Source organism: Cupressus sempervirens, chromosome 1 (genome assembly GCF_028749045.1).
Source record: "Cupressus sempervirens isolate cs-2001-9-10 chromosome 1, ASM2874904v1, whole genome shotgun sequence".
Taxonomy (NCBI): Eukaryota; Viridiplantae; Streptophyta; class Pinopsida; order Cupressales; family Cupressaceae; genus Cupressus; species Cupressus sempervirens.
Genome location: NC_143118.1, coordinates 384,397,387 through 384,424,734, shown reverse-complemented (window position 1 = coordinate 384,424,734; position 27,348 = coordinate 384,397,387). Strand labels below are relative to the sequence as shown.

General features: G+C 33.1%; 1 pseudogene; it reads right to left on the bottom strand.

The window, feature by feature from the left end:
• Positions 1-18,148, bottom strand: part of LOC149577893 (laccase-23 pseudogene) — a 100,424-nt pseudogene extending 82,276 nt beyond the window's left edge.
• Between the last annotated feature and the right edge of the window lie 9,200 nt (positions 18,149-27,348).

Below are 27,348 nucleotides of genomic sequence, written 5' to 3'. Positions count from 1 at the left end.
CATGCTTATTACTTTAAAAAAAATGTATTGGATTTTATTTATCCTTGTTCCAAGAATTTTTGGGCAGGGAAATATATCTAGTATCAGAGCACATGTTGCAACATTAGGATCTTATGTTATGCTCCCACTATGATATTGTTTCTATTACATGTTATAGTATCTTATTTTAGCTTATGCTTGTGATATGTATGGTTGTTGTGTACAACTATGACCCTTATCTTGTTGCTCCTATAGTGATGCCTCCTACACGTAGGCTTAGTGGTCAAAGGAATAACCAATAGAATAATGAGGAAGAAGACCACCATAAGGAAGAACATCAAGAAGTTTGGGAAGGACAAGATGATAAAAATTGGGGTGATGTAAGGGCATTGTTACCTGTGTTATAGGAAATTATAGCTCAGTTGGGATCTCAAATTGAGGAGAATCAACAAGACCGTGGTTGGGAAGAGGAATCTCGCCATTGAAACTCCCATGTGTTAGAGCATGGAAATGAATGTGAGCATTCTTGCACACCACCTGGTGGTGAAGGTAACCTTAAGAGAGGCCATGGTGAGGATGATGGAGGTTCCATTTGAATGGACATGATGAGAGACCTTCAGAGGTCTAAACCACCACTATTTGATGGCCTAAGAGGAGGTCTCAAAGCTAGGACATGGTTACTGGATATGGGATGTTCCTTCTCCTTGTATCCATATGAAAGTAATGTGAAGGCCCATTGTGTCATTACACAGCTGAGAGAACATGGGTCCGTGTATTCAGATATGGAGAGTGAGATGCTCTAGATCAATATAGTGGATCTCACCTAGGAGATCTTTGAGGAGAGATTTAGGGAGAAAATTATATCTCCATAATATCGAGAGGTTCATGCTGATGAGTCCATAAAGCTCACAAAGAAACATGATAGTGGTTCGGTACGAGATTCAATTCTTTAGGTTGAGATAGAACTCTAGTTACCATTACAATGAGGTACTCCTCAAACAACATTTTTTAGGGATCTTAAAGACTCTATCATTGGGGATGTTCATCTTCATCGGCCTATGACACTTGCACTCACCACTTAGAAGGAAAGGATTACTAAGAGAAATGTGGATAGGGGGCTTAGTGTTAGATTAGACTCTTAGAGCTATAGTACATGATCCATAGGATAGAGTCTACCACCCCCTCAGACATAGGTCATAGGGCAAGGTCAAGCCTAGTCAGCACCCTCATCAAGTGGTCATAGTCTTTAGGATCAATGACACCAACGTTATCTATAGAAAGGTGGATAGATTTTAGGTACCATAGGAAGGAAGGGTAGTGACTAGAGTCAAAGTTAGTAGTCCCAATAGAGCTATCCATCTTAGGGTGATCAACATAACTCTAGAAGAGGGAGTGCACCATATTCTAGCACTTGCCAGGGTGGGCATGGATCTAGTTCCAATTTTGAAGGAGCATGTTTTTCTTGTGGCAAGCTCAGCCATAGATTGGTGGAGTGTCCTATAAAGACATCTTTAGGACCTAGTAGAGGTACAACCATGTTTGAACCTACCATGGGTGACATAGGCAAATCCCACAAATTTTTGCGGTGGTGGAAATTTGTCAAGCTAAATAGGGTATTGTAGTCAAGGCTATAGGTACATTATATGGTAATTATTTTATAGTATTAGTGGATTCTAGTGCATCAAATTCTTTTATTTCACCATCCCTTGTTTGATAATATGGGCTGGTGGCTACACAATAGGTTGATACGTGGTAGGTTGAGTTAGCTATAGGTTCCAAGGTGACTGTGGATTCCATAGTTAGTGGTCATGTATTGGACTTGGCTACCTTCACCACCACAGTTGATCTTCATATGCTATCCTTAGGGTCTTATGACATTCTATTGGGTATGACCTTAGATAGTTGTACTTTTGGGTAGGGATGAGGTGTGATGTTGCTGATTTTGTAGCTCAATGTCTTGAGTGCTAGAGAGTGAAGGAAAAGCATCAACATCTGATGGGCCTTTTTCAGCTACATGCCATTCTAGATTGGGAGTGGAACACTATATCCATTAATTTTATCACAAGGTTTCCTATGTCATCACGATAACATGATTGTATCATGGTTACAATGGACAAATTGTCCAAGGTAGCACATTTTTCTCCCATGAGAGCATCCTACACAACTTCTTTTGTAGTGCATGTTTTCTTAGAGGATATTATTTTCTTGCATGGATTCCTTGACAGATTATATCAGATAGACATTTAGTATTTTCTTCATCACTTTGGACATCTCTCTAGGATGCTTTGTGTGCACAAATCAATTTCAGTTCAACTTACCACCCAAAGAATCATGGTTAGATAGAGAGAATGAACTAGGTTCTAGAAGACATGCTTCGTATGTATGTGATAGATAGGTAGGTGAAGTGGGAGGACTATCTGTACCTTGGCAAGTTTGCTTATAATAATGGGTAATATAGTTCTCTTGGCATGTCATTTTTTAAGGCTGTGTATTGTAGACCATGTCATACCCCTTTGAGTTGAGATCATTTAGAGGACCAAGTGATTTTAGGTCCAGAGATGCTTCAAGGTATTGAGTAGCGAATTGTGTGTATTAGACAACATTTGGTTACTCCTCAAGATAGGCAAAAGAAGTATGCAGATGCTCATAGGTTTGATCATCACTTTTTAGTTGGTGACTAGGATTTTTTGAGAGTGCATCCGAGGAAGAGCCCCATCTATTATAGGAAAGGCTTTAAGTTGGCACCACATTTTGTCAAACCATTTGAGATCCTTGAGAGGATCGTTCTTGTTGTTTATCAACTAGCGTTTCCACCTAGCATATCATGCATGCATGATGTTTTCCATGTTTTTGTTTTGAGGCAGTATATTCCAAATGTGACCCATGTACTTGATTGGGATGCTTTGTAGGTGGAGGATGGACAACTTTCTTTGGAGCTCATTTGTATCCTTTAGCATCAGAGGCTGACCCTCAGAGATTGAGACATAAAGAAGGTAAGGGTCCACTAGGACCCAAGTGATGAGACTTCTACTTCTTGGGAAGATGCTACATGACCTAGGGTCAAATAGATATCCCTACGGATCTTTTGGATCAATGTCCAACTATAGTGCCAAGAAAACTTGAGAAATTTCGGTGGTGCACAAATCAAGGAAAAAACCAAAAAATGGCCAAAAACCTTGAAATTAAAACCCATTATGTCATTGGGTACAAAAGTGGATTATAATACTAGGAAATTAACTGGCCCACTAAACCAACCCTCTCTCAACCCATAAAAAATTGGGTGATTTCGATTAAATGGAATTCAGCTACAAAAAAGTTGTCAAGAATTAAAATAATTAAATTAAATATAAAATTTCCAAAACTATTAAATCATCATATTCTGTAATAACTTTTGCAACAAATGTGAACCTCTAAATGCACAGAGACGCTCACTCATCTAATCACATAATGCAAATGAGTCTCGATTTATTAAATCACCGGAGGGTTTAATTAATCAATTAAATAGGATACATAAACCATATAAGGATGACATTGGCTAGATAAGAACAATCGAATAACTAACTCCATGTGTCACTGCTAGGGATATAGATCCTACACACTACACAATAGGATCAAGTGCAATTGAATACAATAATATGGCCAAAGTGATAAATTTATTAAATCAAATTAATAACTATTTATTTAATCACATTAAAATAATCTATTTAAATCAATCACTACATCATAAAACATCCAAAAGCAAGAATGAAGTAAATAACCATAGCATCAAATCAAAGTATCCATAATCATGTCACATTAATAAGTATCATCTTGTAGATATGATCAAACTAAACAACATACCATCTAACATCTATGATATTGGTAAATAAAAATATAGTATTTGACCATCATGTCATCTTGAATGTCCTCAAACATGAGCATCAAAGTATCTCTTGAAACCAAAATATAACAAGGTAAAACATGCAAACATGGGAGGCAATATAAGATATGTGTACCTCAAGGGAAACTTGATGTCGCCCTTTGTCTCGTCATCATAAGAACATCAACTTTCTTGAGCAAGGAAAAATTGTATGTATTTATTGATTTTTCTTGTAATCTTTTGACCTCTAGTCTGTCGCTCTTTTGTAGGCATACTACATGTCTCACTATCCTCAAATATTCTTGAATTTCCCTCACTGAAGGAAGATAAATCTGATAGATACCTATTTGGTGGTAGCTATAGCCCATCAAATAAGAGATATAGTTGAAGGAGAAAAATATTTTTGTATAAAATGAGGCTAATATTAATAAAGTTTTCCTAAAGTTAATGCTGAAGGAAAAGAGAAAGCAAACCTGTAATAAACTTATACCTATCGATCCATGTCACTGTGTACGATCCTCATCAAAGGGGTATAATTTCCTACATATGTAAATCATTTTTCTTAAGCTAGTTACAAATTACATGCTAATTATGCTACAAATTACATAGAACATAACATGAACAATATGCATACATTATAATCATTAGATACTATTTAATTCTTTACCTCTACAAAAAAACATATTATAAGTAATCAACACCAAGAATTATGCATCATAAGAAATATTTCAACCTAATCATCACCTAATACATTTCCATTGATCATGTCACTGATCATCTTCTTTGTCCATCTCATCATCATGAATATCATCATTATCGCCATCATCATCCAAATCATCAGAATGACCATCATCATCATCATGATCATCACTATGACCATCGTCATCATTGTCGTTGTTGTCATCATCATCACCATCACCATAACCATCACCATCACCATCATCACCACCATCATCATTGTCACCACCATCATCTACTTCATATTCTACTTCTTTGGTATCTTCTTTTCCAATCACATTATATTTTACCGATCTTCCTCTTGGATCGTGTCTACTGAAAAATGACCAACACGGTTTATGTGGAACACCAAAGTAAAACACTTTCTCACATTGGCTTGGAAGAACATAGGGATCCTTTCAAACTAGCTCAAATGACCTTATATTAATAATTGCAATTCCATTATCATATTCAATAATAGTTCTATTAGGATTTTTTTGATTCAGTTGTAGCCTATACCATTTGACAACAAATACAACTAGTTTGAAGGAATTAACGTCACACTCAATTATATCATCCAAAATTTCGTAGTGTCTATTTTCATATTGTTGAGGATGCATGTCATTTCTAGACAAAATATTACTAACCTCAAAGGCTGCAGTTATCCTAGAATCACAAGTTGTCTTAGTATCGTTCACCTTTTTTATGCAAAATTTACAACCATTGTAGTACATGGCTTTATGGTGCAAAATTTATAGAAATTTACTTATACATACCTTTCCACCTCTTAAACCATTTTCTAGATCAATTACCATTGGCGTAACATTGGGATCTCCATTAGGATGAGCTTCTTTAACCAATGAAGCAACACCTTCCCATGTTAATGAGTGACCATTTTATTGAGTTTCAATCCATATCATCATCCAATCAAGATTGTTTGAAGTACACCCCACTCACGAGAAAATTTATAAAATAAACAGATCTATTAGAAATAACTTATATTGATTATGGATAAAAATTAATTAACTACAATAACATCTTAAATAATTATCTCTCACTTTCCTCAATCTACCTTTCCCCATCAAGTACTCTTCCTTTGAATCTGTTAATAGAGTTGGGATCCCAAATGTGATCTACATGGATCTTTGATGCATACTTGGGAAGACATTCACTAATGTACACCATGGTCTAGTATACCATATATCCCTTGATCATGGAACACTTAGGACGTGCTCTTTGTCAAACCAAGCCCTTCAAAAATTTCAAGTGCCTCTCAACCATCCACATTGACCTAGTTGGTATAGGTCCACACAATTCAATCTCATCAACTAGATGTATGAGGTAGTGTTCTTGTGCATTGAAAAAAGTGGAAGGTAGACACTTTTGCATCTCACACAAAAGCTAAGAATTTTTTCTCTTCCAATGCTTTATGTCTTTTCTATCAGTTTATTTAGATGAAAACCACCTATAAGATGTTCGTCACACAAAAAAATATTAATGAGACTACAAAAAATTATACAATATATTATAGAAAAAATAAGAGAAAGACAAAATAATATCTATACAAAAAATCTAAAAAATAACACTTCTAACCTCATGTATTTCCCAAGATCATATATAACTTGTTTGAAACTCATGTTGTCAAATTTGTGTGGGAGAGATAGAGGTTGAACATACTACAATAATAATAAAATGATCACTTCAATATATTATAAAATAAAACAATAAAAAGTACATGATGTTTTACAAACTTATTGTAAATAGAGAAGAACATGACCTATCTTGACGAAGGTATGCCAATCATGCATTTTCAACCCTGGCCCAAAATCATCTTTCTTTGATATGAGACTGCATATGTTTGCAAAAAATCCTGTGGGAAATTTAGTTTTTTTTTTTTATGGCTTCAAATATGGAATCAATTTGTTGTTGTGTTAATAACCAAGTAATGACACTCACATTAATCTAGTTTCCATTGCTATTTGATTCAAGGAAAAAATTCAATGCATGATTGGATTCATCAATGTCATTAAAAATTTTGACCATTTTTTCTTTTTCACACCTTCCATCCAATATTTTCCGTAATGTCTCCATTACATTCTTTCCACTATTCATAGCATCAAACAAACACACAACTGGGAGGTTCTCATAGTACGACAACCTACTAAATTTTCAAGGATAGATTTTAATTCCTTTTGGAAGTTTCTCATCAATGCCTTGATGACCTTCATGAAAATCAATTACATCATTTCTAAATAAAATACAATATCCAATTTTCAATTTTATACAAAATCCTGCATTAGATGGAATGACATTACCTCGATGACTCATTCTATCGTATTCCAGCTTCCACATGTGAGGTATCATTCTTCTTGGCTTTGATGTCATCTCTTCTTTCCTATTGAAAAGATGTTTTTTGGTAATTTGACACTTAAGATTATTGTGGAGAAAGTGTCCATGCTCATTGAACACCTGGTTTACTAAAAAAATTAAACAACAAGATTTCATCATTGGACCACAAAATGGACATACAAATTTTCCCTTTGTTTGAAGACCTACAAGATCGTGTATAATTGGATGACATGTGTACTAAAATATTTATATTTACAATTATCACATGTAACTTAAACATACAATGAAAATGTGTTAGCACTATTACTTACCAAAATCATGCATTAACAGTTTTACATACCACAGAAATGTGTTATCCAGGGGCATCATGTATTGTCCATACAAGCATTGCACAAAATTGAAATTTTCTTTCACTAATCGATCTAGAGATGTCATACATAGTGACCCAATTTCATAACTCCAACAACTCATCAATCAATGGCTCAATATATACATTCATATTTTTCACTTGGCACTTACCTAGTAGAATGAACATAAAAAAAAACATAATTATTATGGTCATTTTGATACTATGTTTATAAATAAATTTAGATGACTATTAAATGGAAAAATACCTAGTACAATCATTACCAACATTATGTGCTCCCTCTTTACAGACGTCCAAATAGGAATGTTTTTGTTAATAACAAAAATAGGTCAAACCAAGTAAACAAATCTCATCTCCCCAAATGGATTGACATCACTTGCTACCAATGAAAGCTTCAAATTATGAGGTTCTTCTTTATTTAATGGCCACCTATCTTCTATGTCCTTAAATGAAAAATCATCCATAGGAATTCACATAATGTCACATTGACTTCTATTGTGTGCATGGTAATCCATAAATTTTGCCAAGCTAGTGCACCTGAATAATTGTTGTAGATGTGCAATGGTGGAAATGTACCAAAGAACCTTGTGAGTCACCTTTTTGGTCATTTGATCTAATTGATATCTAGTAATGTGATAATTAGGTCATTGTGTTGAAAATTTATTTTTTTAATAATATATAATATGATCATTAGGACATGCATGTATTGTTTGATACTAGATTCTAATACCTTTCATAATGGCTGATAATTCTCGGTAAGAGCGAGGTGGAATTTTTGATGGTCCTATCAACCTATGGAAAATTTGTTAATATAAAGAACATTAATGGTACACTAACATAGAAGATGACAAAAATGACACTATACCTTAGCATATGTAAGATTGCTACATTGGATATACCATTCATAACCTTGAAGTTTACTAGAAACAATACAATGGAGAGAAGAATTTTTTGGGAGACTTGTTATAGGGGCTCGTATACCTTTTCAATTAAAGGTATATCAAGGTTTTTTTTGTCATCATCATTAGATGTGCTACTATCATCCTCTTCATCATCTTCATCAGTTGCACCAGTAATATCTTCTTCAATCCTATTCTTTGGCACATTATTAGTTACATCAATACCAACATCTTCAATTGTGTTCTCTACCTCAGGATCATCTTCTTCCATGAGAGCATTACCTTCTACTTTGATATTCACACCTCCATGTTCCACCAGTTTGAAATACACATTCATCAAAAGACGAAAATCCTTTCCCCCTTCAATGTGGCCATGTTGCCTACAATGTCTCTGAGTCGTTGTGATTAGAACTATTTGATTCTATAAGCCCTTGCATTTTTTGCAAGGATAGTTACATTTTCCATCACCTTTTCTTTTGAACTAAGACCACGATCTAGCAATTGCCACCTTATTTTGTTCTAGGTTCATATTGTTAGATGTGAACTTTCTTCATAAGCAAATATTTAGGCTATAAAATTATATCAAATATAAAAATACAAGCATTAGTCTAATATATTTTATACAATAAAAAATAATTAAATATTACTATCTTTTTAGTAAGGGTGTCATCTAAAAAAATTAAATGAATTATACAATATAAATATATATAATACTAAGAAAATATTTCATTAAAAAAATATCACTATACAGATGTAGATATTCCACTTTACATAACAACATGTACGTTGTGTCTTCATGGAAAATCATTGGTGCACATAGACTTCATATGTTTTCTTTATAGTAAATACCATTAGATGTGAGTCTTTATTATGTCTAGACTAGGTGTTATTCTCATTATTACATATTGAGATCTATGTGTACCGAGCTAAAAAAAATCTATGGATGGATCTTCATATTATTTGTGATGCATATTTTACTAACTAATACATGAATTTTATGGGACAACCAATGGGGAATAGAGATTATAGACTCAAAGCAACATTATTTTTTTGCAAATTCAATAACTAGAAAATAAAGTTGTTCTATTCATCATGTTTGGAATGCACAAATAATTGATGGTGCCTGAAAAGATATGATCCCTTTTGTTTTTACCTTTGATTAAGAATATATGGAAAGTAATCCATAACGAACCTACAACTAGTTTGATTTAATCCATAAGAAATGAACATACCATAGTAACATGTGAAATCCTTGTACATACAAATGAGAATGAAATAGATATCTACAAAGGCAACAATCACTAAACATTCAATAGAGTCCATAGATAGAAAATAGCTCTTAATCACAAGTACATTGTGCTAAGGATACAATTAAAGCCTTTGACATTCACAATTGTCTTACCTTTGTAGGCTGAATATTTAGATCGATTGTACAATATCATTAAGAATGTCTTTAGATGATGGAAATATGCATCTAAACTTTCTTATTATATGCATGTTTTCTTGAAAACTTTCTTAATATATGCTTCTCTTGTTTGATTGAGAGAACATAAATGGATTTTATTGCAATGTGTTTAAACTTTAAAGAACACATTAATATACAAGGAATGTTAACTACAAATGAAGGAGAATGAAAGTAGAATTCAATAGTTATGATGTCTCAATGGAGTATACAAACATTTTTGTGTGTAGTTGGACACTTGAAGTCTAATTAAAAAAATTTAGCAAGGATGTGAGGACTTCAAAGTGAAGGAAAAATCTAGAGCATGATATTTTTTATTGTAAAGATATGCATTAAACTTTTTAATTGTAAAAACAAAGCCAAATAGTGTGCTTAACATTTGATCTTAACAAAGGTGAGCTTGTCATCTTAATCAATTGAAGAGCCACCTTTGAAATCAAATGTTACTAGCATAAGATTGGTCCAAACTATGTTTAATGCATCTAAATTGAAATAAAAAAAATAGAATTACAATTTTTATTATCAACTCTTTTAACCTAGAAAGTGGACCTAATTTACCTGAAAGAATAATTGAGTGAATAGAAACTGGAAATATTTTGGTGTAGTGAAGCATATATTTGTAGACAAGTAAGATCTTGTTCTAAATGATTACTCTTATGATCCTACAATGATTATTCCATTTTGGTAGCCATTTGCTAGATGATATTATTTTTGTTTTGCTAGTTTCCCATAACTAGCTGAGTTCCAAAACTAGTGCACTTACCTTTACATAAATTTTTTTGTAGGTTAATTTATTATACCATGGTTTAATTATTTGATTTGTGATATTTCCCGTGCAACCTCCCTATAACTATGAGGAAAAATTTCCTAATAGAAAATGATTGGGGTGGATCAAATATTCAAAATTATAAAGCATTTTGGTTTAGTTTTCAATGATGTGAAAGGTGATTTCAGATCATCTTCCCACGATTACACAAGGTATTGACCATGATATTACTTGATTTGGAAGAAAACAAACAAGAAACAAGAAACATTGTTTGAAAGAAAGCCCTAGAGCTTTAATATATGTAAATCATGCACCTATACTAAACTAGCCTCATGCTACTCCCATTGGGCCTAAATGTGTAGGTTGCATGTAAGCTACCTATATTACATTGTATATACAAAACCCTTTCCTTTCCTTTTGATTTTTTACCTTCTTCATTCAAAAAGTCACAACAAATATAAGGTCGATAAGAAGGGGAGGATCAGTACCACGTTATAACATAATCAATAAAAATTTAATGAATTTTAGTTATCTTCAAAAAAATTAAGAAGTGGTTCTTGTTCAACCCTCCCATGCCGCTGCACTTTGCCACATAAAAATAAAATGAAGTTTCACTTTTCTTTTTCTCTTTATATCCTAACAATGTCAAAATTTTGACAAAAGTACTTATATATTGTCAAAATTTTGAGAGAAACTTAAATCTCGTCGAAATTTTGACAAGATACTTAAGAATTGTCAAATTTCAATTTTTTCGTGATCATATTAAAAAAAAGAGAAATTGATAAGCCAAATTGGCATTTCATCAAAAATTTAGGTCAAAAGTGGGACTCAAATGTACTAGTGCTAGATCTACTTTATTTGTATTTGTGGTACTTAGATATCCTTGAATTTACATATAGAATGCATTTCATATATTCACATTGTGAAAATACAAAAAAGTATAATTGCATCTAGTCATTCCATTTCCTTTTAAGGAGATTTTTTAATCTTTATTTCCCAATGTTTTTTAGATATTTTATTTGATGCATATGATGATGATTTTATGTATTACTTCATTGAGGCTCATCTTTTTAAAGATGATGTTAATCAACATTTAGTGATTCATGATGTTCCTAACCTTGATAATGGAACTATTTGAGATGAACCTTTAGATGATAATTTTGATTACTCCTTTCCTCATGAAAATATGGTATGGTTAATACCTTTTCTTTTCAACATGACCTCTATTTTAGGTATATTTTTCCTCCTAGTAGAGATGAAGCATTAATGGACATTCAAAATCCTTATCGTCTCTCTTCTAGCCATAACCTTATGAACAATCAAGAGCTTTATCAAATTAACATGGTTCATATTAATCAACATTTTAATAAATCTTTCATGATTATTAAGGGTTGTCCTCAAATAAATATTAAGGGAAAATCTAGTGATCCATTGGATTATCCTTTAGTGCCTCACACCTATCATACACATCATAATTCTCAACATACTACCTCTCTTCCACCTTCCCAATATTTTCTTCCTCCTCCACCTCATCTTCCTTGTTGGATTATGACTTGGTCTCAGAGATGCGTAATGCCCCCGCCAAGATTTCTCTTTGGTAAATTATTCAAACATATCTTTTGTATCATGAAGCTTTGAGAACAACTTTATCCAATCTCTCAATTCTACCTCCTAATTAAGATAACATCAATGCCTTTTTACAATAGATGCATACCACTCTTGTCCCACCTGCAATTGTGTTTACTCATGAGTATTTTCCCTCTAAATAGCTTCAATATTTTCACAACCTTATTATGGTATTTGTTTCTATTAATAAATCTACTGTACGATGAACTCTGATTAATAATTGATTGGGTTTGAATATTTATCGTGTGGATATGCTAAAGTCTATGGATGTTGATCTTTTTACCATTCAACTTGATAACATTCCTATTCATGGATTTGATAACATTGATAAAAACACTTTGGGTATTATAATTCTATCTATGAAAGTTGGCTTGGTGACATTGGATACTCCTATAAATGTTATGCCTAGATCTCTCAATTATAACATTCTCTTAGGAAGACCTTTGTTGCATTCTATGCATGTTGTTCTTTCTACTCTTCATCACAAGGTTAAGTTTGTTTATAACAACTTTATGTATACCCTCCATTTCTATGATGTACCTAATATGTGTTTAAATATACAATATGCTATGATTTCTCCTCCTACATAGGAAGTGAAGAAACCCAAACCTAAATATAACCCTTCTTCTTCTACTCTTTCTAAAGATGATTGGGGTACAATATATTTTAATGCTACTTTTATTGGAGAGTATAAAGTTAATGATCTTTCATTGATGAGAAATCAAGTGCCTCCTCTCTTTACAAATGTTAATTCTACTTGCAGTCATAAGTTATCTATCAAACCTACTCTGTCTTTAGGCAATGGTTGGATAAAAAAAATTCTTTCAACACCATTTTTTCTCATACATTAGGATATGTGCAACAAAGTAGTTCTCTGTCCACAACCTCTCCTTTATCATCTTCAGCTAATAAAGAACATTTTTTTCCTATGCTTTGTCATGCTAGGGTGATTTCTAGACCTAAACATAGACATAAACATAGTCAACAACTCATGAATCTTTCATTTTGCATGTATGATCATTATCATGATCGCTCTACTATTGATTGTAAAGCTTTACAATAAAAGATTCAACAACTTATTGATAATACATGTTTATTTTCATATCTTCTTATGGTGAGATCTATGTTTATCTACATTTTTGTAAATAATATCTAGGTCCCTATCATGTATCTCCACACCTTGTAAAATTGTCAGGTTCTCTCTTAGGGGTTCATTATCCTTCATGGTTCACTCTGTGGGCAGAATAATAGGCCATATTTTCCCTTTTTTCCTATACTTGGGGAGAAGCTAACTATATCCATAATCCTCATTCTTTCAAGGATTCACTATTTCCTTTGGTTAGGTGTTATTCATTTACCATATCACATCTAATCTTATATTATTAGCAAGTGCAATTTCATGGTAGATAGATCACTTGCCTTGGAGACTCATAATAGCGTGTTGTCCTTTTTAAGGACTTACTTTTTCACTTCATGCATGTTGTCTTATTTTACTCTAGCCTTCCATGGCCTCATAGCAGTTGTGACCTCTTTGGTTTAGACTAGGTGTTGCTAATGGATACTATCTTGATGTCGAAACTACTTTATCCTTCTTCATCACTTCCTTAAGATAAAAACATAAGAAATTATTTTCCCATTTTGGGGGGTGGTAGGGTGGGGGGTGTGTACATGGTCCCCTTATTTTCATGTCTTGGATTTGGTTGAGTAACATGATGCACACACTTGCTAGACCATTTGACCTATCCTTGCAAATTCTCAAATAATTCTCATCAAGTAAATTATGAATTTTGAGTATGGCTTAGGGTAGTTTTGTTAAATTAATTAGATATTTTCTAATTAACTCTAGTCTACTTAAGCTACACTTTAGGCATATAATATTTAATTCTTTCATTAATTATTATTATGATACCTAGGTTAGTTACTTGTTAGGGTTTTGATCTCATTTATAAGGATGACCTCTCTTTGTAATTATACATTAATTCACTTTTGATAATGGATATCTCTTTTTTCTCATCAAGAATGTTTCATCTATGGATCTGGGAATTCCAGCCTCCATAGCTTCTGCTTCTCTCTTTTTGTGACAAGTGTTTGCATGCAGGTGATTCTTAGGAGTTGTGGGGTTGATCTTTCATCAACTTTAACAACTTTTTCCTTGGATGCTTGGTATACTTCTTAAGTTAGCCTCAAATATATGCATTGATACTTCATCCCTCCTTTATGAACATCTTTCCTCTTTATGGAATAAGCATAGTCATAAAGAATGGATTCCTTGTGGGAAGAAAATATCCTTGACATTGGCTCTCTCTCTCTCTCTCTCTCTCTCTCTCTCTCCCCAACTCTCCCCCCTTTGCACATACATGCTAGATCTTATATATGGGTAACACATTCAAGAACAATATGCTAAATCCCATACACGAGTAACACATTTTTATAATTTTATATGATTCAAAATGAGAAGCACATTTATCATTGGAGAATTAACTACACCCCTTATCTCTCTTCTTTCAATCAATGATTTATTATGATCTTGAGGTTAACAAAGACTCAATCTCTAGTGGGCTTGATGGATTATTTGTCTCCTTAATTGTGATAATATTATCATATGTATTGTGCTCTACTTTACCAAGAGTTTGGATTGAGTCAATAGCCACTAAAGTTGGGGGCTAAATGTACTATCTTAAATTGAAGGAAATACAATTTAATGCTCATTGAGCACCTATTTTAATGTGAGATCACCATTTCCTTGTATTTATCTTCCTTTCTTCCCTTTTCTTCTCCTTCTCCTAGGTGTAATTGGTGTACAATCTAATTGATTCTCTTGAAAGATCCTATTTTCATGGTGTAAAGATCGATGTAGGACCTAACCACTTAGGTCCACCCTTTTCCTCATACAATCACTTGGAATCTATCTTCCACACAAAAATGGATTTTTTTCAATAATTGTAACCAATTTATGAGAATCAAGACCTATTTTGGGATCCCACAAGAATTCTAGAGATTGTGGGTCATGTTTGACAGGGATGTAAGCTAAATGATGTAATGTATCCCTAATTTGGTCCTAGTTTGGGTCTTTTCTTGGGTTCTAATTTTGAGGTTATTTTAGGGTACAAATCTCTAGGCAAGCCAAACTATCGGAGAAATCTTTTTCGAGCCCTTTATAAACCCATCCTCTTTCTCCATTTATCATCTCATCTCATATTAAGCATTGACAAGATCAAGTACTCATTTTAAAGTTTTCAAGCATTCAAATCATCAAGCATCCCTCAAGAAATTCATTCATTGAAGATCAAGGATTCAAGCATCAGTCCATTGAAGGAGTTTATCTAGAAAGATCCATTGTTTCATCTTCTACATCCATTCATCTTCATATTCTTGATCTAAATCAATTGGTGAAGTAAGCACACTACATGTGATTTGAGATCCTACTATTGTAAGGTGAATCTACACATTTACTTTACATTTCTTCAATTCAATTATTTTAATTCAAAGTTATGTCCTAAATTTGGGGTTGAATAAGGAAAACCCCCCATCAACAACAAAAAATCTTATTTTATTGTAGATTGAAGATCTCATATTGGTAAATAGGTTATAGATTTAGATACCCTTTTTAGCTTTTTTTGGAATTGTGAAATTAGAAATAGTCTCACACTCATTCTAGTAAGGTCATCCGGGTCACCCTTGATGCCTAAGCTTGATCGATTCACCCCTAATCATCTAGTTCAACTCTGATAGATCGCCGAACAATTTCTAAGTTTCATCTATCTCTCTATTTTCTTTCTAAGTAGCAAGAATAAACCCTTTTGGAGGTCATTTAACAACCTATTTCTTTCACTTTTAATCTTAAATTGAAGATCTACTTAATTTCTCTTCATATCTCTTTCTACATTAGGGCTTTAAGGATATATATGTACTCTTTCTCCAACTCTATAACAATTAAATATTTGTTTGCATTAGTGCTCCTTTATCACTTGGTTGACACTAATCTTCCTAGATCTAGTTACCTTAGAATCTAAATGATTAGTCTCATAAAGTTCCATCAACCATCCCTTGAAGTGTGAAGTAGTTGAGACATATTCCAATTGCTTCACATTTCACCTTTATACACATCCCAACTCTAACAAGTCATTCTAACTAGAGTAGAGGAAAGTAAGTCATTTAGAGCTAGAAATAGTTCATTCCTTTGAGAGGCACTTGAGATCCTTATTCAATTAATCAACATCGTCATTCTTTGGTCCCTTCTAATTTTTCTCATCCTATTCCCCCATCTTGAAAATTTTCATCATTCTACTCTTTCTTGTAGGCACTCTAAACACAACTTCAAAATTAAGCTATTTATCAACATATATAAAGAAAATATAGAATCATTGAATTTATTTTATAAATAGTATGAGGGATTAAATATAATAAAATCTATTTTGGAGATCCTTAACCTAATTCATCATATTATTATCCTTTTCACACTCTATATTGTGAGCCATGGACCATTTTTCCATAAATACTTCCTCTTGAATAACAAGGAATGCACTATCCAAGTTCACCATCTCTTCAACATTCTATAAATTAGCAATGATGTCCAAGGATTTCTCTTCTTTGGTATCTCATTCTCCTCATCATAGTCTTCATCATTTGAGGTATCTATGTCTTCACTCCTTCAGGTTCAAACTCCTAGTTAGTTTGAGAGATCACTTCCTCCATCATTTTCTCTTTAATATCTTTGTTGTTCCTCAACCTAGTAGATATAAAATCCAAATAGATGATATCAAACACTTTATCTCTTGATCTATTTAATTTGTGGCCTTCTTGAGTCAATTTATTCTTTTTCAAAATCCTATGATAGTTGAGGAAGAAGTTTCACAAAGGATAATTGGAATTCTATGATACCCTTTTTTTTCCAAGGTTTCCTCCATGTTCAACCCTTCCAATTGCCTTTATTTGTAATAATTCCATGGAGATTAGGCAGGGGAAATTGTACAATTTGGGATTATTTTATTTGTCTTTACATATAAAATATATGACCAATCATCGTCTCTAACTCCATGCAATAGATTTGAAATTGAGAATTGAAGCTTGCACCATGCTTATCAAAGCACTCCATTTGATGACCTTATCGATCCATTAGTAGCTAATTTCCTTAACATACTTTGAGGTCTATTCTTGTGTTTGTTTGAAATTGGGTGCTTTGAAAATATTTTCTAGCTTTCTAAATAAGAACTATAATCTAACATTTTTTTGATAATCTTCACTTCAATCTTCAGAGCACTTTTGAGAAGGATCTTGAAAGTCTTGATCTCTTATGAGAATCACATGCTCACTCCACAATTCTTCTTAGAATATAGAATTTTGTTTTGACGCGAGGAGTGCAATGAGAATTAAGAAATTACATCAATGTAAATCAATTAAAAAATATATTATGCCCAAGATCTTAGTTTTGAATGTATTTCTGCTATTGAAAAATTAATAGCAATTAGAATAGGGTCTAATGAAAACATTAGTACCTTCCTTATATAAGGCAGGGACTAATAAAGTAAATTCACTTTAAACTTGTTACTTTAAACAATTAAAACTGAATACTCAAAAATAAAATAAACGTGGACATTACGTTGATCTCTCAGTTGTGTATTATGATCTCTCATTTTGTCAGATCGACTAACATATTGCCAACCGTCCAGATAGTCCATTTCATATATAAAACGCTTTCGACATAATAACAATTATTATTGCATTTCACACAGAATCCACGTTGATGATACGAAATTAAGAGTTCAGAACACGGAGATTTAAAATAAAGGCTTCTTCTAAGTGAACCCCTCGTTAACTTTGGAAAAACGTAGAACGAATCTAAAGAGCATTTAACTCTTCCTTAACTTTGGAAAAACGTAGAACGAATCTAAAGAGCATTTAATTCTTACTATTTTAGTGCCCGGTCAGGCAATTGAATTTTTTTCCAATCACACTGCAGTCAAAGCACGCCAGAAATATCTTTGACCAAACCAGATGCATGTCATTGTATTTATGTCTGAAATGCAAAGCAAGGCGAGAATTTAATGTTACCCAACTCAGGTTTATATGGCCTACCATCCAAGCAGCATGCAGTGAGTCCACCACTCTTCTTTGATAAATACATTTTATTATGGATTTTAGTTTCTGTACTGCATGCAAAGAAGAATCACTGCAAAACAAGGGCAGCGAATGAATAACCAGTACAAATACTAGTATACTTCCCTTGGCAATCATTTCAATGTGTGAGAGGAAATTCGTATATCGTGATACTAGTAAAAAGCAACAATATTGAATAGTATCAAAAAAAACCTCCATGGTGAAGGAGATAGCTGAGCATGGAGAATCAAGGGTCAAGAAATTAGATCAGAGAAGCAACAGGGTGAATGAAGGGTTGAGATCAGCCTTTGGGCCTAAGTTTAAGCCTCCTCTCAAACTGTTTGGCTATGAATTGAAGAACATCTGTGAATGCAGTGCAGAGAAAGAGACATCCATGGATCATAGTAAGAAAAGTAAGGACTTTATGAAGGCTTCTATTGGCGGCAACTCCTCTGGATTGACTACAGAGAGCCGAAAGTACGAATGCCAATACTGTTGCAGAGAGTTTGTGAATTCACAGGCCCTGGGAGGGCACCAGAAGGCTCATAAGGAGGAGAGACAGAAGGCAAAGAGAGCTCTCATTAAGGCCAGCAGAAGCAGCAGGAGATGTGGCAGTAACCCTAATTTATATGGCAGTAACACTTATTTGTCTTGGAGTAACCCTGACTTTTATGTCAGTAAACCTAATTTATATGGCCTGCAACCTTTTCCTGGCTCCGATCTTCATAGTCCCTGGCCTTCTAACACAATTATTCCCATTATTCAACCCATTCCTGATGTTTTTGGCTACAATGTAGAATACCCATCTTGTGCCATTAATAAAAGCTCTGCAACCAGCCTTCCTGCTAGCAATCCATTAAGTTATGCCACTCCACAATGCAAAGAATTTGGCTCTGGGTTTTCCTCAATCACGTCATCTTCTCCAAACAAGTACTTTTTGGAGTCTCCATCAAATGATTTAGGAAGCTTCTCAGCACTGCCCTTGCCCTTCCAACCAATATACCTGAGTAACTTGCTCGAGATTCAACAGCAGGAAGTCGTTGCAGATGCAGAACAAAAACACAAAGAGAATACTAGTAACAGCAATGGTAATAATAATGTAGGTTCGCAAATGCAGGAAGCTGAGCTTAGTTTGGATCTTCATTTGGGTCTTGGACCTTCTACAAATCAGTAGACTAATGTTTGACTCTACCAGAATTTTCTATTTGATAAATATAATAAGTACCGTTGCTGGCATTCCACATACTCTGAAATCAGAATTTGTTTGAACTTTCTTTGTCTTCTAAATGCCATATTAATAATAATTTCATGTGACAAACCTTCATATCATCAAATTAATATATGTATCTAAAAGTAGTGTTATTTTATTTATTTGAAATAATAAAATCAGATATTGCATTTTATTATTATTATTTAAAATGGTTTTAAAAATAAAATGTACATAAGGTGTAGTTTCTAATCCTCCTTAGGGATCCAAGAAGTATAATTTTATAGAATTTTTATTTTATTTTTTATTTCATCTTTTTATTGTAATTTACAAAACAAAATTCTATATTCTAAGAAGAATTGTGGAGTGAGCATGTGATTCTCATAAGAGATCAAGACTTTCAAGATCCCTCCACTCATTTAGTCTAGATAAATGGGCATTTCATTCCCTCAAAATATTGAATTTAAAATGTAGAGATCTTGAAGGGAAAATTTAGGAGATTCAACATAAAGAGGAAGAACATGGGAAAAAGGAGGAGGTAGAGAAGAAGGGGAAACAGGGGATGATCAATGAAACAAAGAGTAAAATTGAAATAATGCAAAACTTGACAAGAGATGCACTAGCTAGATGTCAAGGTTTGCTAGAAGCTATTGTAGAGTGCATGAATAGGGTGTTGGGTATCTTGGAGTAGGATAAGAAGGTGAAGCTATTTCTTGACCTAGAGGAAGCTAAGAGGGAAGATGTGAATGATGGTCTTGGAAAATGTACCTAATCCAACACCAAGAACAAGCAAAATAAAGAGACTCAAATTGACAAAAAAGACATCAAAGAGGTCACAAAGAAGATCAAAAGTGTTCACTAAGAGCTGAAAGATAACATGGAAGAATTAGTCTACCTTCTTCTACTTTAATGTTGTCTCTTTCTTTTCTTTTTTTTCTCTAGTTAGACTATTTTTCCTCTATATGTATTGGTTTAAGTGCTTACTATAGCCAAGTTTTGTTGTAAGTGGATGTGGGTGTGTTTGTTGGTCAAAACACCATTTCATTTTAGTACTTTTCAAATTAAATTATTTTGTTACAATATAGTTGGGGTTTCGGGTCCCATGTAAAAAATCTATTTTATCCTTAATAAAAAATTTATTATTATAACCCTTCCATTTAAACATATTAGTAAATTAGGATATGTATCTTAAGTATGTCTTTCTACCAAATATTTAGAGATATTGATATAGGATCTGGTTTTCCTTATTATTTATTATACCTACATTTTTTACTTTTATTAATTTTTATAACACACTTATTTTAATTTTAAATGGGACTTTTTAAAGTTTATCTTGGTGGATAAGTCAGTTGAAAGAAATGATCTAGAGTCCAACATAAATATAGCATATTTCATAGGACACTAAAAGCCAACCCATGTGCTAGGGTATTTCCTCAAGAATGTCAATATTCCAATAGAACTTCCCAACCATAATAGTGAAGACCTTAGGTATGAGAAAAATGAAATCAATTTGTGTTATTTTTATAATGAAGAAATGGATGTTGAATTAGAAATCATAGAGCTCAAATGCATCACTTAGTTGGCATAAAAATACATGAACTTGTCATATAAAGAAAGAAGGGTGGTAGAAAATCAATAACTATAAATGGACTAAAATAAAATTACAAATCATTTAATATTTAATAAATTTAAATGAAGGGAAAAAATCTCTTGCAAAAGAATTAGGACCACTATATAGAAGAAATGCATGATCAAACACCATCTCTAGATACTTTTTAAAATGGCATAGTAATGAATTTAGAAAAAAAATGAGAATATTAATCACTAGAAATGATAAAATTTTATATAAGGATACATAAACATCTTAGAACTTATATAATAATTTTTAATTTATCATTTACCTTATGATGGACTCTTCCTTCAAACTTTACATTTTTTAGTACACTAGTCAGATATTTCAAAGTTTAGTTCCAAATTAAGGATATGTAAGTAAATCTATAATTTTATTTATTTATTTTTAATTATTAGGGGTGGGGAAACTATATTTATAAAATACTTTCCATATTTTGCATGCTAGTGAATCCTTTTATTTATAAAGGAAAGAAAACTTCACGACTAAAAAGGGGATGAGGTAGATAATTGTTATTAGGAGAAAATGTGAAAAGGAATAATTTTCTGTGAGTATTGTCATGTGGCTTAGATTAGTCAAAGTGGTATATTAAATTTCTTGGTTTGAGTTTCCAAAATCAATTAATTATTTTATATATTAAAAAGCAACCAAAATGGGGGCTGATCCAGAACATAAATACAAAGCTTAAAAATCATTCAAGAGACACAACCAACATATTAACCAACCTCATTCCTTAATATAAGAAAAACACCAAAATAAGATGTTTCAAAATGTACTACAACTAATAACTACAATATTCTCATCATTATACATAAGACTAGCCCAAAAATTCCTATTGGGAATTGAACAAGTCCAGAAAAGATCAACATAGAAATTCCCCTAGGCTAAACAAAGACTAGCAATCATAACAAAAAACTAAAAATGTAGCACATAGGCAGGAGCTAACTCTCCTTGATTTGGTTCATTGGGTTCTCTAGTATCAAGCATAGCTAATCATCTACCAAAATGTCATACACCAAAGGGGTTGTTTCCATGTCCTTATCCTTAGTGGTGGCCTCCTTTCTCACCTGCAATAGATTAAGAGTAGTCATAACCAAATGCATGACCTTGACAAAGATGTTAGCAAACTTATCAAAATTTTCCTCTAGGTGCTCATTCTTTTTAATCGTACTAGTGATGGTCTCCTCCAACCTGGCCATATCCAGTCTCACCTAGTATTTATTAGTTTTCTCCATAGTACTCACCTCCTTCTAGATGTCACTCCCACTAATATTCTCCTCCTTTTGATCAGTGCCTCCCACAAGAACCCCCCTTGAGTCTTTCTCATCAAATTACCAATTCTAACAGGAGATGCATGATCATTCCCTATTCTCCCATAATGCCTTCCTTCCTAGACTCTGGTGTGTTGGCCTCAGTTTTAAACATATTAGATACCCAAGAGGATAAAGGGGTGTCTTATTCCCCTCCCATAACCTCCTCATCCTTCCCTTCACTACCAGTCTCTTCCTTCTCTTTTTCCCCAAAATTCCTCCTAGTAGCTTTCCTTCTAGGTCTAGAGGGCCAATTTTCTTTCTCAATTATTAGTGGACTAAGAATTGTCATGTCTTTCCTTACCAAGGGTAGCCAAGGGTTTTTTTTCTCTATATTTTACTCCACCTACTACTTTTTAGAAACAATAGTCCACCAAGATAATTGAGAGGGGGGAGGGGGGTGGGGGTGAATCGGTTAAATTTTTTATCAAACTTAATTAATCTTAACTATTAAATCAAAGTAAACATCAACCATAATAAGATGCACATACACAATTACACCAAATTTGTTAACTAGGGAAACCTTTCATCAAAAGGAAAACCTTGGTGGGAATGATGCCCACAAAGATATATTGACATAAATATTCCTTGTTAGAGGATGGACCCTGTTAGGAGTCTATAAACACTTTCAGTACATAAGAGTCCTTGTTAGGAGATTCCAACCCCATTAGGAGTTTGCCAACCTTTTTAGGAGTTGTAGAAGATAGAAGGACCCACTATCCAAATAGCTTCTAGGGCAAGACCACTAAAAGCACTTTCCAACTAATCTCTCAACTATTCCTTGTAGAATACTTTTTCATATTGTGCTTTAACCTCTTTCTTCTATCCTATCAACTAGACCAATCACTGTCAGAATTTTTAGACAAGGTCACAAACCTCAGATCTAAATATCAAACCTTAGACCTTATAATAAAACCTTAGCAACAAAGTTCTCTCCAACTTCATTCTATTCTGCTTATCCTCGCATATCAACTTGTTTCTCTTCTATTCCGCTCTTTGTGCTTCTTGCAATTATTTATACATTCATACATAACAAAGGAAAATTTCCTTCCTTTATAACAAATCCATAAAACAATTCCCTAAGTTGGATATTAAACCTTCCCAATTAATTACTATAGGGCCTCATTAAGAACATGTTATACTTAGCGATAACATTAATCTGTTGCCTTGTAACTTGAATAACTTTCTGCATGTGTAATATTATGATGATAAAAATTAGCCACGTCATAAAGAAAATGTCTTCTACATTCTTTTAACCTTGCTTCTTAGAATAAAAACTCTACTAAGAGATATAACATGTTTACCAGAGCATACTTCTATAACCTCTATCCCAAAATAGTCTTCACCGAAACTTGCATAACTTCTTAAAAATTAATATCTTATAATTTTGAGACTAGATTAATATACTAGACACTTAGTAGTATCTATCTAAAACCTCACTTAGTGAAAATGCTCACCAATCTATTAGTACCTACTTGATCTTTATCATTGTTCTTCTGTTAGATACCACAAAAAACTACTACGTTTCAACATCAATGACAAATACAATCATAAATGTAACATATCATCATGATAGTGATCTAATCATGCTTTTATAATACTTCCCCATAGAATTATCATTATAATTCACGTTTCCAATGATTCCCCCTTTGGCATTAATGGCAACATAGATGAAAAACATCTAGTTCCAAGAATATCAACATTAAAGACTATTATTCTTTCTTTTCAAATTCTCTTCATTAGTCATTCTCACCCATTAACATCAATGTCAAAGGTTTCAACAACCCTCTATCTTTGCAACAACTATCTCTGACTTATTCAAGTGTCCAAAGTCACTATTCAAAACAATATCTATCAAGAGTCCTAGATGACTCTATCCATCACAGATACCCCCCCATATAGGAATCATCAATATTCAGTCCAAAAAAACAATAGTGCTCTAGATCACTAGACTGATGCACTCTTGCATCATCTACTCTTATGTAGGTAGGGGCATAACTTCTAGCATACCCCACAAATACTCAAAATTCTCTTTGGGAAGAGGCTTGGTGGAAATATCTACAATATGCTCTTTGGTGCTTACATACTCCAATCTGACTTCCTTTTCTATAACTTTCTCTCTCAACATGTGATATTTGATAGAAATGTACTTAGTTTTAGAATGCAACACTGGATTCTTAGATATATTCACTATGCTTGTGTTATCACAATGTATGACAATAGGTTCACTGAACTCTATCCTTATATCCTTCAACATTTGCTTCATCCAAACAACTTGATTACAATTGTTTGTTGCTGCAACATATTCTATCTCTGATGTATTCTATGAGGTAGAGTCCTACCTCTTTCTTAATCAAGAAACCAATCTTCCTCCAAGAAAGAAAGCTCCACCACTAGTGCTCTTTCTATCATCCATATTTCCTGCCCAATCAACATCAATATAAGCATATAAAGTGAAATCATTAGATTTTTCATACCAAAATCAAAACTTTGATGTTCCCTTCAGATATCTAAATAATGTGCTTCTCTGGGATCAAGTTAAAATCTTGCAAAAATTCTAGTTGTAATTTCTATATTCGGCCTTTCGTGAGTCAGATATTACAATCGTCTAATCATAGATCTGTACTTCTTCTACTCAACATTAGGTATCTCATCTTTTGTAGATAACTTATGTCTAGTTACCATAGGTGTTCCAACTGGTTTACATGTTTCCAAACCAAACCTCTTCAATAGATCTTTCAAATACTTAGTCTAAGAAATAAAGATTCCTTCTTTATCCTACACAATCTATAATCCTAGGAAGTATTTAGTCTCTCCTATTATACTCATTTCAAATTCCTTCTTCATTTCTTTTGTAAACTTATCACTCTCATTATCATCTCCTCCAAATATGATATCATCAACAAATATTACCTAAATCATCAATCCATTATCTATTTCTTTCTAGTATAGATTATTTTTTGCCATACCTTTGCCAAATCCAAGTTTTGTCAAATGCTTGTCCAAGCTTGCATACCAAGTTCTGGGTGCTTGTTTAAGCCATACAATACTTTCTTTAATCTGTATACCATGTCATTGTCATCTATTAAAGGAAGAACTTCATGTTGTTCTATGTATACCTCTTCTTCAAGTTCTCCATTAAGAAATTTTAACTTGACATCCATCTTATACTCTTTGAATTTCTTATGTGCTGCATAGGCTAAGAATAACCTCACTACTTCTATTCTTGACACAAGAACATAGGTTTCATCATAGTCTATTCATTCTTGCTACGAGTAACCTTTACATATCAATCTTGCGTTGTTCCTTACAACTTCACCTTGTTCATTCATCTTATTCTTGAATACCCATTTTGTTTCTATCACATTCTTGTCTACTAATCTGGGGACCAATTCCCATGCCTCACTATATGATCCAATGCTTCTTTCATAGCTTGCTTCCAATAGTCATATTTGCATGCCTCATATACATTCTTCTTTGTCATATTCTTACTAGAAGTACGAGTTGTTATCTCAGATCTTAGCTCTGTTCTAGGTTCTAAACTTTGTTCCTACCTTAGCTCTCCTTTATTCTATAAATTTATTGTTAGTTTCAAAGAATACTTCATCATTCCTTGGTTTAGTAATAACAACATTCTCATTATTAGAATTGTAGTCAACTACTCTTTCTTATATCCTAAATTTCTCATCAACTCTTACATTTGCACTTTCAACAATAGTCTTAGTTCTCATATTATAACATCTATAAGCTCTACTTTTGAATGAATAGCCAAGAAACATACCGTCATCATTTCTAGCATCAAATTCACCAACATCATCATCTCTTTTGATATAACATTTGTTGCCAAAATTTTTGAAATACTTAACTATAGGTGAGTGACCAAACCACAGTTCATAAGGGGTCTTGTTTGTGTCTTTCCTAAATTATACTCTATTCATAGTGTATACTATTGTATTCACAGCTTCACTCCAAAAAATATTGGATACATCATTCTCAGCTAACATAGCTCTTGTTGCTTCTATTACTGACCTAATTTTTCTTTGTACAATGCCATTTTGTTCAGGGATTCTAGGAGGTCAAAACTACTTCTTGATTCCATTAGCTTCAAAAAAGATATTAAACACATTTGAAGTAAAATATCCTCCTCTATTTGATCTTAAATATTTAATCTTCATAGCTAATTCATTCTCAACTCTATTCTTGAATATCTTGAACTTATCAAATGTCTCAAATTTTTCTTTAAGAAATGCAACCCACATCATTCTAAAAAATTCATCAGCAATAATCATGAAGTACCTTTCACCATGGAATCCTTTAGTCCTCGTATGACCACTAAGATCTATATACACAATCTCCAAATTTGTTTTAGTAGTAAACTTCTTGCTAGGAAAAGAAGTTCTAGTATGTTTTTCCAATACACACTCCTTGCAAATTGTGTTAGTAGGTTTTACAATCTTAGGCAAATCTCTAGTTGCAAACATACTACTAGTTTTCACAATGTTGTCATCGTTTATATAACAAAATCTCTTGTGCCATAACCAACTGTCATCTACCTTTGTAACCAAACATGTCATTTCAGTGGGATTCACCTGAAATACATTACCTCTAGATTTGGTTCTTGTTTTAATTACCTTTCCATCTTTGTCTCTGATCATACATGTCTTCTCTATAAACTATAGCTAATAACCTTTATCTACTAGTTGTCCAACACTCAAAAGATTGTGTTTCAAACCATCAACAAAATATACATTCTTAGTGTTAGTCTTACCTTCAAGAGTTATAGATCCAATACCTTTAACATGGCAAGCTGAATTATTTCCAACTCTGACAATGCCTCCATCAAAACTTTTGAAGTCAACAAACTTGTTCATATCACCAGTCATATGATGTGAAAAACCACTACTAATTATCCAATCAGATTTCTTTTCAGCTTGTGATACCAAGGCCATTTTCTCTGGACTTTCTTCTTTAATAGCTACAAATCATATTTCATCATCACTAGCACTTACTACTTTTTAATTAGAATCATCTTCTTCATTGGCACACAAAAAATCTCTATCTCTTCTAGGTTTGAACTTTCC